Source organism: Mytilus californianus, unplaced genomic scaffold (genome assembly GCF_021869535.1).
Source record: "Mytilus californianus isolate M0D057914Y unplaced genomic scaffold, xbMytCali1.0.p SCAF_2, whole genome shotgun sequence".
Lineage (NCBI taxonomy): Eukaryota > Metazoa > Mollusca > Bivalvia > Mytilida > Mytilidae > Mytilus > Mytilus californianus.
In genome coordinates this window covers 26,377,629-26,390,511 of record NW_026262668.1, presented here as the reverse complement: position 1 = coordinate 26,390,511, position 12,883 = coordinate 26,377,629, and the positions used below count along the sequence as shown (strand labels likewise).

At 30.9% G+C, this 12,883-nt stretch overlaps 1 protein-coding gene across 2 annotated transcripts in view; it reads left to right on the top strand.

The window, feature by feature from the left end:
• The window catches only part of LOC127729591 (cytochrome P450 2U1-like), a 32,814-nt gene that overhangs the window by 16,600 nt on the left and 3,331 nt on the right, over positions 1-12,883 (top strand). The gene's annotated exons all lie outside the window — the stretch shown is intronic.

Here is a 12,883-nt window from a genome sequence, read left to right as displayed (position 1 = left end):
ACTCTCCTTTTCCAACATGTAGAAAAAAGGGGGGACAAAATTATCAATTATATTTTATGTTTGGACCACTGTATTTATATTCAAGGAAGAATCTCTGATAAAAATAAGACATATAGGTAAGAACACTGTTATTTGAGTAGATATTAACAAATCAGAACTGGTAAAAATTGAAAAAGTGTCATATCTGTCACTATTAGTATCCATATGTAGTTTTCTTTGTTTAACGCATATGTTAATACCAGTCCAATTTGAGCTTGAATTCAGTGATATAGTGTTTTGACAAAAGCTTTATGTGTTTTTCTATGCTAAGAATAGATCATAGAAGGAAATAAAGTCAAGCAGAAGTCAATATAACAAAGTTGGTGCTGTTATAGGTATAGAACCACTAATTCAGGCCCGGTCGGAAAGAACATACAAGAAAGTAGTACATATTTTAAGCAAAATAGTTCCTACGCATAGCTGCATCTTTGTCAATAGTGGAAATATTTGGGTAGTTTTAGTATCAAATGAAAGGTTGGGGACTTGGGGTCACTGTAGAACCCTTGTTGAAAGTTTTATTTGAATAATAAAGAAGTTTAGGAAATTTTAATAGGAGGGCTCATTTGGCCTGTTGTTCAGATCAGAAGTTCCTGTTTTTGTACTATCAAACTTCCGGGAACCAGTACGCTCTAATATGCAATTAAAGGTATGTTGATTTTTTCAGCACAAGTCAGCATAAGGTACAGTTTAGACATGAAATAACTGCCACTTTATTTGAAATTAAGATAAAGTAGCCATTTATGCTTGAAATTGCAGAATTTAACATAGAAAGCAATGGGGCTATGAATTAGTGGTTTTATACCTATTACTGACAGGCATGTGAAATTCTATTTTTAGAAATCATACCCTTTACAGTGAAAATTGGTCACATTTGTTGTCAGAAATCATGTTACATTATTTTTTTTATGTAACAATTATTTTAGTGTCAAATTACAGCCCTCAAATTACTACAAGAAGGTATTTTAGCCTTTTTTGGTCATTTAGCATGCACACAGTTAAGATTTTACCTGAAATTAAAATTTTTGGATTATCTAACACTGAAACCAATGAAACTTGTATATTATGACTAGTTTATAGTATAAATATTGTTTTTGGTCATATTATCTAGTGAGTGTTCATGTTTTATTGTGTTTCTTGGTGAATTATTTATTTCAAGGATTATTGGTGTATACTTATATAGGAATTCCAAAATCTCACTTGAAATGCATTTTATGACCATTTTAGCAAGTTGTCTAGCTTGGAGATACATAAATTGCTCTTGTTGATCCATGTTTATACATAAAAGTATGGTTTTTTTTACCAAATCACTCTCCTTTTCCAACATGTAGAAAAAAGGGGGGACAAAATTATCAATTATATTTTATGTTTGGACCACTGTATTTATATTCAAGGAAGAATCTCTGATAAAAATAAGACATATAGGTAAGAACACTGTTATTTGAGTAGATATTAACAAATCAGAACTGGTAAAAATTGAAAAAGTGTCATATCTGTCACTATTAGTATCCATATGTAGTTTTCTTTGTTTAACGCATATGTTAATACCAGTCCAATTTGAGCTTGAATTCAGTGATATAGTGTTTTGACAAAAGCTTTATGTGTTTTTCTATGCTAAGAATAGATCATAGAAGGAAATAAAGTCAAGCAGAAGTCAATATAACAAAGTTGGTGCTGTTATAGGTATAGAACCACTAATTCAGGCCCGGTCGGAAAGAACATACAAGAAAGTAGTACATATTTTAAGCAAAATAGTTCCTACGCATAGCTGCATCTTTGTCAATAGTGGAAATATTTGGGTAGTTTTAGTATCAAATGAAAGGTTGGGGACTTGGGGTCACTGTAGAACCCTTGTTGAAAGTTTTATTTGAATAATAAAGAAGTTTAGGAAATTTTAATAGGAGGGCTCATTTGGCCTGTTGTTCAGATCAGAAGTTCCTGTTTTTGTACTATCAAACTTCCGGGAACCAGTACGCTCTAATATGCAATTAAAGGTATGTTGATTTTTTCAGCACAAGTCAGCATAAGGTACAGTTTAGACATGAAATAACTGCCACTTTATTTGAAATTAAGATAAAGTAGCCATTTATGCTTGAAATTGCAGAATTTAACATAGAAAGCAATGGGGCTATGAATTAGTGGTTTTATACCTATTACTGACAGGCATGTGAAATTCTATTTTTAGAAATCATACCCTTTACAGTGAAAATTGGTCACATTTGTTGTCAGAAATCATGTTACATTATTTTTTTTATGTAACAATTATTTTAGTGTCAAATTACAGCCCTCAAATTACTACAAGAAGGTATTTTAGCCTTTTTTGGTCATTTAGCATGCACACAGTTAAGATTTTACCTGAAATTAAAATTTTTGGATTATCTAACACTGAAACCAATGAAACTTGTATATTATGACTAGTTTATAGTATAAATATTGTTTTTGGTCATATTATCTAGTGAGTGTTCATGTTTTATTGTGTTTCTTGGTGAATTATTTATTTCAAGGATTATTGGTGTATACTTATATAGGAATTCCAAAATCTCACTTGAAATGCATTTTATGACCATTTTAGCAAGTTGTCTAGCTTGGAGATACATAAATTGCTCTTGTTGATCCATGTTTATACATAAAAGTATGGTTTTTTTTACCAAATCACTCTCCTTTTCCAACATGTAGAAAAAAGGGGGGACAAAATTATCAATTATATTTTATGTTTGGACCACTGTATTTATATTCAAGGAAGAATCTCTGATAAAAATAAGACATATAGGTAAGAACACTGTTATTTGAGTAGATATTAACAAATCAGAACTGGTAAAAATTGAAAAAGTGTCATATCTGTCACTATTAGTATCCATATGTAGTTTTCTTTGTTTAACGCATATGTTAATACCAGTCCAATTTGAGCTTGAATTCAGTGATATAGTGTTTTGACAAAAGCTTTATGTGTTTTTCTATGCTAAGAATAGATCATAGAAGGAAATAAAGTCAAGCAGAAGTCAATATAACAAAGTTGGTGCTGTTATAGGTATAGAACCACTAATTCAGGCCCGGTCGGAAAGAACATACAAGAAAGTAGTACATATTTTAAGCAAAATAGTTCCTACGCATAGCTGCATCTTTGTCAATAGTGGAAATATTTGGGTAGTTTTAGTATCAAATGAAAGGTTGGGGACTTGGGGTCACTGTAGAACCCTTGTTGAAAGTTTTATTTGAATAATAAAGAAGTTTAGGAAATTTTAATAGGAGGGCTCATTTGGCCTGTTGTTCAGATCAGAAGTTCCTGTTTTTGTACTATCAAACTTCCGGGAACCAGTACGCTCTAATATGCAATTAAAGGTATGTTGATTTTTTCAGCACAAGTCAGCATAAGGTACAGTTTAGACATGAAATAACTGCCACTTTATTTGAAATTAAGATAAAGTAGCCATTTATGCTTGAAATTGCAGAATTTAACATAGAAAGCAATGGGGCTATGAATTAGTGGTTTTATACCTATTACTGACAGGCATGTGAAATTCTATTTTTAGAAATCATACCCTTTACAGTGAAAATTGGTCACATTTGTTGTCAGAAATCATGTTACATTATTTTTTTTATGTAACAATTATTTTAGTGTCAAATTACAGCCCTCAAATTACTACAAGAAGGTATTTTAGCCTTTTTTGGTCATTTAGCATGCACACAGTTAAGATTTTACCTGAAATTAAAATTTTTGGATTATCTAACACTGAAACCAATGAAACTTGTATATTATGACTAGTTTATAGTATAAATATTGTTTTTGGTCATATTATCTAGTGAGTGTTCATGTTTTATTGTGTTTCTTGGTGAATTATTTATTTCAAGGATTATTGGTGTATACTTATATAGGAATTCCAAAATCTCACTTGAAATGCATTTTATGACCATTTTAGCAAGTTGTCTAGCTTGGAGATACATAAATTGCTCTTGTTGATCCATGTTTATACATAAAAGTATGGTTTTTTTTACCAAATCACTCTCCTTTTCCAACATGTAGAAAAAAGGGGGGACAAAATTATCAATTATATTTTATGTTTGGACCACTGTATTTATATTCAAGGAAGAATCTCTGATAAAAATAAGACATATAGGTAAGAACACTGTTATTTGAGTAGATATTAACAAATCAGAACTGGTAAAAATTGAAAAAGTGTCATATCTGTCACTATTAGTATCCATATGTAGTTTTCTTTGTTTAACGCATATGTTAATACCAGTCCAATTTGAGCTTGAATTCAGTGATATAGTGTTTTGACAAAAGCTTTATGTGTTTTTCTATGCTAAGAATAGATCATAGAAGGAAATAAAGTCAAGCAGAAGTCAATATAACAAAGTTGGTGCTGTTATAGGTATAGAACCACTAATTCAGGCCCGGTCGGAAAGAACATACAAGAAAGTAGTACATATTTTAAGCAAAATAGTTCCTACGCATAGCTGCATCTTTGTCAATAGTGGAAATATTTGGGTAGTTTTAGTATCAAATGAAAGGTTGGGGACTTGGGGTCACTGTAGAACCCTTGTTGAAAGTTTTATTTGAATAATAAAGAAGTTTAGGAAATTTTAATAGGAGGGCTCATTTGGCCTGTTGTTCAGATCAGAAGTTCCTGTTTTTGTACTATCAAACTTCCGGGAACCAGTACGCTCTAATATGCAATTAAAGGTATGTTGATTTTTTCAGCACAAGTCAGCATAAGGTACAGTTTAGACATGAAATAACTGCCACTTTATTTGAAATTAAGATAAAGTAGCCATTTATGCTTGAAATTGCAGAATTTAACATAGAAAGCAATGGGGCTATGAATTAGTGGTTTTATACCTATTACTGACAGGCATGTGAAATTCTATTTTTAGAAATCATACCCTTTACAGTGAAAATTGGTCACATTTGTTGTCAGAAATCATGTTACATTATTTTTTTTATGTAACAATTATTTTAGTGTCAAATTACAGCCCTCAAATTACTACAAGAAGGTATTTTAGCCTTTTTTGGTCATTTAGCATGCACACAGTTAAGATTTTACCTGAAATTAAAATTTTTGGATTATCTAACACTGAAACCAATGAAACTTGTATATTATGACTAGTTTATAGTATAAATATTGTTTTTGGTCATATTATCTAGTGAGTGTTCATGTTTTATTGTGTTTCTTGGTGAATTATTTATTTCAAGGATTATTGGTGTATACTTATATAGGAATTCCAAAATCTCACTTGAAATGCATTTTATGACCATTTTAGCAAGTTGTCTAGCTTGGAGATACATAAATTGCTCTTGTTGATCCATGTTTATACATAAAAGTATGGTTTTTTTTACCAAATCACTCTCCTTTTCCAACATGTAGAAAAAAGGGGGGACAAAATTATCAATTATATTTTATGTTTGGACCACTGTATTTATATTCAAGGAAGAATCTCTGATAAAAATAAGACATATAGGTAAGAACACTGTTATTTGAGTAGATATTAACAAATCAGAACTGGTAAAAATTGAAAAAGTGTCATATCTGTCACTATTAGTATCCATATGTAGTTTTCTTTGTTTAACGCATATGTTAATACCAGTCCAATTTGAGCTTGAATTCAGTGATATAGTGTTTTGACAAAAGCTTTATGTGTTTTTCTATGCTAAGAATAGATCATAGAAGGAAATAAAGTCAAGCAGAAGTCAATATAACAAAGTTGGTGCTGTTATAGGTATAGAACCACTAATTCAGGCCCGGTCGGAAAGAACATACAAGAAAGTAGTACATATTTTAAGCAAAATAGTTCCTACGCATAGCTGCATCTTTGTCAATAGTGGAAATATTTGGGTAGTTTTAGTATCAAATGAAAGGTTGGGGACTTGGGGTCACTGTAGAACCCTTGTTGAAAGTTTTATTTGAATAATAAAGAAGTTTAGGAAATTTTAATAGGAGGGCTCATTTGGCCTGTTGTTCAGATCAGAAGTTCCTGTTTTTGTACTATCAAACTTCCGGGAACCAGTACGCTCTAATATGCAATTAAAGGTATGTTGATTTTTTCAGCACAAGTCAGCATAAGGTACAGTTTAGACATGAAATAACTGCCACTTTATTTGAAATTAAGATAAAGTAGCCATTTATGCTTGAAATTGCAGAATTTAACATAGAAAGCAATGGGGCTATGAATTAGTGGTTTTATACCTATTACTGACAGGCATGTGAAATTCTATTTTTAGAAATCATACCCTTTACAGTGAAAATTGGTCACATTTGTTGTCAGAAATCATGTTACATTATTTTTTTTATGTAACAATTATTTTAGTGTCAAATTACAGCCCTCAAATTACTACAAGAAGGTATTTTAGCCTTTTTTGGTCATTTAGCATGCACACAGTTAAGATTTTACCTGAAATTAAAATTTTTGGATTATCTAACACTGAAACCAATGAAACTTGTATATTATGACTAGTTTATAGTATAAATATTGTTTTTGGTCATATTATCTAGTGAGTGTTCATGTTTTATTGTGTTTCTTGGTGAATTATTTATTTCAAGGATTATTGGTGTATACTTATATAGGAATTCCAAAATCTCACTTGAAATGCATTTTATGACCATTTTAGCAAGTTGTCTAGCTTGGAGATACATAAATTGCTCTTGTTGATCCATGTTTATACATAAAAGTATGGTTTTTTTTACCAAATCACTCTCCTTTTCCAACATGTAGAAAAAAGGGGGGACAAAATTATCAATTATATTTTATGTTTGGACCACTGTATTTATATTCAAGGAAGAATCTCTGATAAAAATAAGACATATAGGTAAGAACACTGTTATTTGAGTAGATATTAACAAATCAGAACTGGTAAAAATTGAAAAAGTGTCATATCTGTCACTATTAGTATCCATATGTAGTTTTCTTTGTTTAACGCATATGTTAATACCAGTCCAATTTGAGCTTGAATTCAGTGATATAGTGTTTTGACAAAAGCTTTATGTGTTTTTCTATGCTAAGAATAGATCATAGAAGGAAATAAAGTCAAGCAGAAGTCAATATAACAAAGTTGGTGCTGTTATAGGTATAGAACCACTAATTCAGGCCCGGTCGGAAAGAACATACAAGAAAGTAGTACATATTTTAAGCAAAATAGTTCCTACGCATAGCTGCATCTTTGTCAATAGTGGAAATATTTGGGTAGTTTTAGTATCAAATGAAAGGTTGGGGACTTGGGGTCACTGTAGAACCCTTGTTGAAAGTTTTATTTGAATAATAAAGAAGTTTAGGAAATTTTAATAGGAGGGCTCATTTGGCCTGTTGTTCAGATCAGAAGTTCCTGTTTTTGTACTATCAAACTTCCGGGAACCAGTACGCTCTAATATGCAATTAAAGGTATGTTGATTTTTTCAGCACAAGTCAGCATAAGGTACAGTTTAGACATGAAATAACTGCCACTTTATTTGAAATTAAGATAAAGTAGCCATTTATGCTTGAAATTGCAGAATTTAACATAGAAAGCAATGGGGCTATGAATTAGTGGTTTTATACCTATTACTGACAGGCATGTGAAATTCTATTTTTAGAAATCATACCCTTTACAGTGAAAATTGGTCACATTTGTTGTCAGAAATCATGTTACATTATTTTTTTTATGTAACAATTATTTTAGTGTCAAATTACAGCCCTCAAATTACTACAAGAAGGTATTTTAGCCTTTTTTGGTCATTTAGCATGCACACAGTTAAGATTTTACCTGAAATTAAAATTTTTGGATTATCTAACACTGAAACCAATGAAACTTGTATATTATGACTAGTTTATAGTATAAATATTGTTTTTGGTCATATTATCTAGTGAGTGTTCATGTTTTATTGTGTTTCTTGGTGAATTATTTATTTCAAGGATTATTGGTGTATACTTATATAGGAATTCCAAAATCTCACTTGAAATGCATTTTATGACCATTTTAGCAAGTTGTCTAGCTTGGAGATACATAAATTGCTCTTGTTGATCCATGTTTATACATAAAAGTATGGTTTTTTTTACCAAATCACTCTCCTTTTCCAACATGTAGAAAAAAGGGGGGACAAAATTATCAATTATATTTTATGTTTGGACCACTGTATTTATATTCAAGGAAGAATCTCTGATAAAAATAAGACATATAGGTAAGAACACTGTTATTTGAGTAGATATTAACAAATCAGAACTGGTAAAAATTGAAAAAGTGTCATATCTGTCACTATTAGTATCCATATGTAGTTTTCTTTGTTTAACGCATATGTTAATACCAGTCCAATTTGAGCTTGAATTCAGTGATATAGTGTTTTGACAAAAGCTTTATGTGTTTTTCTATGCTAAGAATAGATCATAGAAGGAAATAAAGTCAAGCAGAAGTCAATATAACAAAGTTGGTGCTGTTATAGGTATAGAACCACTAATTCAGGCCCGGTCGGAAAGAACATACAAGAAAGTAGTACATATTTTAAGCAAAATAGTTCCTACGCATAGCTGCATCTTTGTCAATAGTGGAAATATTTGGGTAGTTTTAGTATCAAATGAAAGGTTGGGGACTTGGGGTCACTGTAGAACCCTTGTTGAAAGTTTTATTTGAATAATAAAGAAGTTTAGGAAATTTTAATAGGAGGGCTCATTTGGCCTGTTGTTCAGATCAGAAGTTCCTGTTTTTGTACTATCAAACTTCCGGGAACCAGTACGCTCTAATATGCAATTAAAGGTATGTTGATTTTTTCAGCACAAGTCAGCATAAGGTACAGTTTAGACATGAAATAACTGCCACTTTATTTGAAATTAAGATAAAGTAGCCATTTATGCTTGAAATTGCAGAATTTAACATAGAAAGCAATGGGGCTATGAATTAGTGGTTTTATACCTATTACTGACAGGCATGTGAAATTCTATTTTTAGAAATCATACCCTTTACAGTGAAAATTGGTCACATTTGTTGTCAGAAATCATGTTACATTATTTTTTTTATGTAACAATTATTTTAGTGTCAAATTACAGCCCTCAAATTACTACAAGAAGGTATTTTAGCCTTTTTTGGTCATTTAGCATGCACACAGTTAAGATTTTACCTGAAATTAAAATTTTTGGATTATCTAACACTGAAACCAATGAAACTTGTATATTATGACTAGTTTATAGTATAAATATTGTTTTTGGTCATATTATCTAGTGAGTGTTCATGTTTTATTGTGTTTCTTGGTGAATTATTTATTTCAAGGATTATTGGTGTATACTTATATAGGAATTCCAAAATCTCACTTGAAATGCATTTTATGACCATTTTAGCAAGTTGTCTAGCTTGGAGATACATAAATTGCTCTTGTTGATCCATGTTTATACATAAAAGTATGGTTTTTTTTACCAAATCACTCTCCTTTTCCAACATGTAGAAAAAAGGGGGGACAAAATTATCAATTATATTTTATGTTTGGACCACTGTATTTATATTCAAGGAAGAATCTCTGATAAAAATAAGACATATAGGTAAGAACACTGTTATTTGAGTAGATATTAACAAATCAGAACTGGTAAAAATTGAAAAAGTGTCATATCTGTCACTATTAGTATCCATATGTAGTTTTCTTTGTTTAACGCATATGTTAATACCAGTCCAATTTGAGCTTGAATTCAGTGATATAGTGTTTTGACAAAAGCTTTATGTGTTTTTCTATGCTAAGAATAGATCATAGAAGGAAATAAAGTCAAGCAGAAGTCAATATAACAAAGTTGGTGCTGTTATAGGTATAGAACCACTAATTCAGGCCCGGTCGGAAAGAACATACAAGAAAGTAGTACATATTTTAAGCAAAATAGTTCCTACGCATAGCTGCATCTTTGTCAATAGTGGAAATATTTGGGTAGTTTTAGTATCAAATGAAAGGTTGGGGACTTGGGGTCACTGTAGAACCCTTGTTGAAAGTTTTATTTGAATAATAAAGAAGTTTAGGAAATTTTAATAGGAGGGCTCATTTGGCCTGTTGTTCAGATCAGAAGTTCCTGTTTTTGTACTATCAAACTTCCGGGAACCAGTACGCTCTAATATGCAATTAAAGGTATGTTGATTTTTTCAGCACAAGTCAGCATAAGGTACAGTTTAGACATGAAATAACTGCCACTTTATTTGAAATTAAGATAAAGTAGCCATTTATGCTTGAAATTGCAGAATTTAACATAGAAAGCAATGGGGCTATGAATTAGTGGTTTTATACCTATTACTGACAGGCATGTGAAATTCTATTTTTAGAAATCATACCCTTTACAGTGAAAATTGGTCACATTTGTTGTCAGAAATCATGTTACATTATTTTTTTTATGTAACAATTATTTTAGTGTCAAATTACAGCCCTCAAATTACTACAAGAAGGTATTTTAGCCTTTTTTGGTCATTTAGCATGCACACAGTTAAGATTTTACCTGAAATTAAAATTTTTGGATTATCTAACACTGAAACCAATGAAACTTGTATATTATGACTAGTTTATAGTATAAATATTGTTTTTGGTCATATTATCTAGTGAGTGTTCATGTTTTATTGTGTTTCTTGGTGAATTATTTATTTCAAGGATTATTGGTGTATACTTATATAGGAATTCCAAAATCTCACTTGAAATGCATTTTATGACCATTTTAGCAAGTTGTCTAGCTTGGAGATACATAAATTGCTCTTGTTGATCCATGTTTATACATAAAAGTATGGTTTTTTTTACCAAATCACTCTCCTTTTCCAACATGTAGAAAAAAGGGGGGACAAAATTATCAATTATATTTTATGTTTGGACCACTGTATTTATATTCAAGGAAGAATCTCTGATAAAAATAAGACATATAGGTAAGAACACTGTTATTTGAGTAGATATTAACAAATCAGAACTGGTAAAAATTGAAAAAGTGTCATATCTGTCACTATTAGTATCCATATGTAGTTTTCTTTGTTTAACGCATATGTTAATACCAGTCCAATTTGAGCTTGAATTCAGTGATATAGTGTTTTGACAAAAGCTTTATGTGTTTTTCTATGCTAAGAATAGATCATAGAAGGAAATAAAGTCAAGCAGAAGTCAATATAACAAAGTTGGTGCTGTTATAGGTATAGAACCACTAATTCAGGCCCGGTCGGAAAGAACATACAAGAAAGTAGTACATATTTTAAGCAAAATAGTTCCTACGCATAGCTGCATCTTTGTCAATAGTGGAAATATTTGGGTAGTTTTAGTATCAAATGAAAGGTTGGGGACTTGGGGTCACTGTAGAACCCTTGTTGAAAGTTTTATTTGAATAATAAAGAAGTTTAGGAAATTTTAATAGGAGGGCTCATTTGGCCTGTTGTTCAGATCAGAAGTTCCTGTTTTTGTACTATCAAACTTCCGGGAACCAGTACGCTCTAATATGCAATTAAAGGTATGTTGATTTTTTCAGCACAAGTCAGCATAAGGTACAGTTTAGACATGAAATAACTGCCACTTTATTTGAAATTAAGATAAAGTAGCCATTTATGCTTGAAATTGCAGAATTTAACATAGAAAGCAATGGGGCTATGAATTAGTGGTTTTATACCTATTACTGACAGGCATGTGAAATTCTATTTTTAGAAATCATACCCTTTACAGTGAAAATTGGTCACATTTGTTGTCAGAAATCATGTTACATTATTTTTTTTATGTAACAATTATTTTAGTGTCAAATTACAGCCCTCAAATTACTACAAGAAGGTATTTTAGCCTTTTTTGGTCATTTAGCATGCACACAGTTAAGATTTTACCTGAAATTAAAATTTTTGGATTATCTAACACTGAAACCAATGAAACTTGTATATTATGACTAGTTTATAGTATAAATATTGTTTTTGGTCATATTATCTAGTGAGTGTTCATGTTTTATTGTGTTTCTTGGTGAATTATTTATTTCAAGGATTATTGGTGTATACTTATATAGGAATTCCAAAATCTCACTTGAAATGCATTTTATGACCATTTTAGCAAGTTGTCTAGCTTGGAGATACATAAATTGCTCTTGTTGATCCATGTTTATACATAAAAGTATGGTTTTTTTTACCAAATCACTCTCCTTTTCCAACATGTAGAAAAAAGGGGGGACAAAATTATCAATTATATTTTATGTTTGGACCACTGTATTTATATTCAAGGAAGAATCTCTGATAAAAATAAGACATATAGGTAAGAACACTGTTATTTGAGTAGATATTAACAAATCAGAACTGGTAAAAATTGAAAAAGTGTCATATCTGTCACTATTAGTATCCATATGTAGTTTTCTTTGTTTAACGCATATGTTAATACCAGTCCAATTTGAGCTTGAATTCAGTGATATAGTGTTTTGACAAAAGCTTTATGTGTTTTTCTATGCTAAGAATAGATCATAGAAGGAAATAAAGTCAAGCAGAAGTCAATATAACAAAGTTGGTGCTGTTATAGGTATAGAACCACTAATTCAGGCCCGGTCGGAAAGAACATACAAGAAAGTAGTACATATTTTAAGCAAAATAGTTCCTACGCATAGCTGCATCTTTGTCAATAGTGGAAATATTTGGGTAGTTTTAGTATCAAATGAAAGGTTGGGGACTTGGGGTCACTGTAGAACCCTTGTTGAAAGTTTTATTTGAATAATAAAGAAGTTTAGGAAATTTTAATAGGAGGGCTCATTTGGCCTGTTGTTCAGATCAGAAGTTCCTGTTTTTGTACTATCAAACTTCCGGGAACCAGTACGCTCTAATATGCAATTAAAGGTATGTTGATTTTTTCAGCACAAGTCAGCATAAGGTACAGTTTAGACATGAAATAACTGCCACTTTATTTGAAATTAAGATAAAGTAGCCATT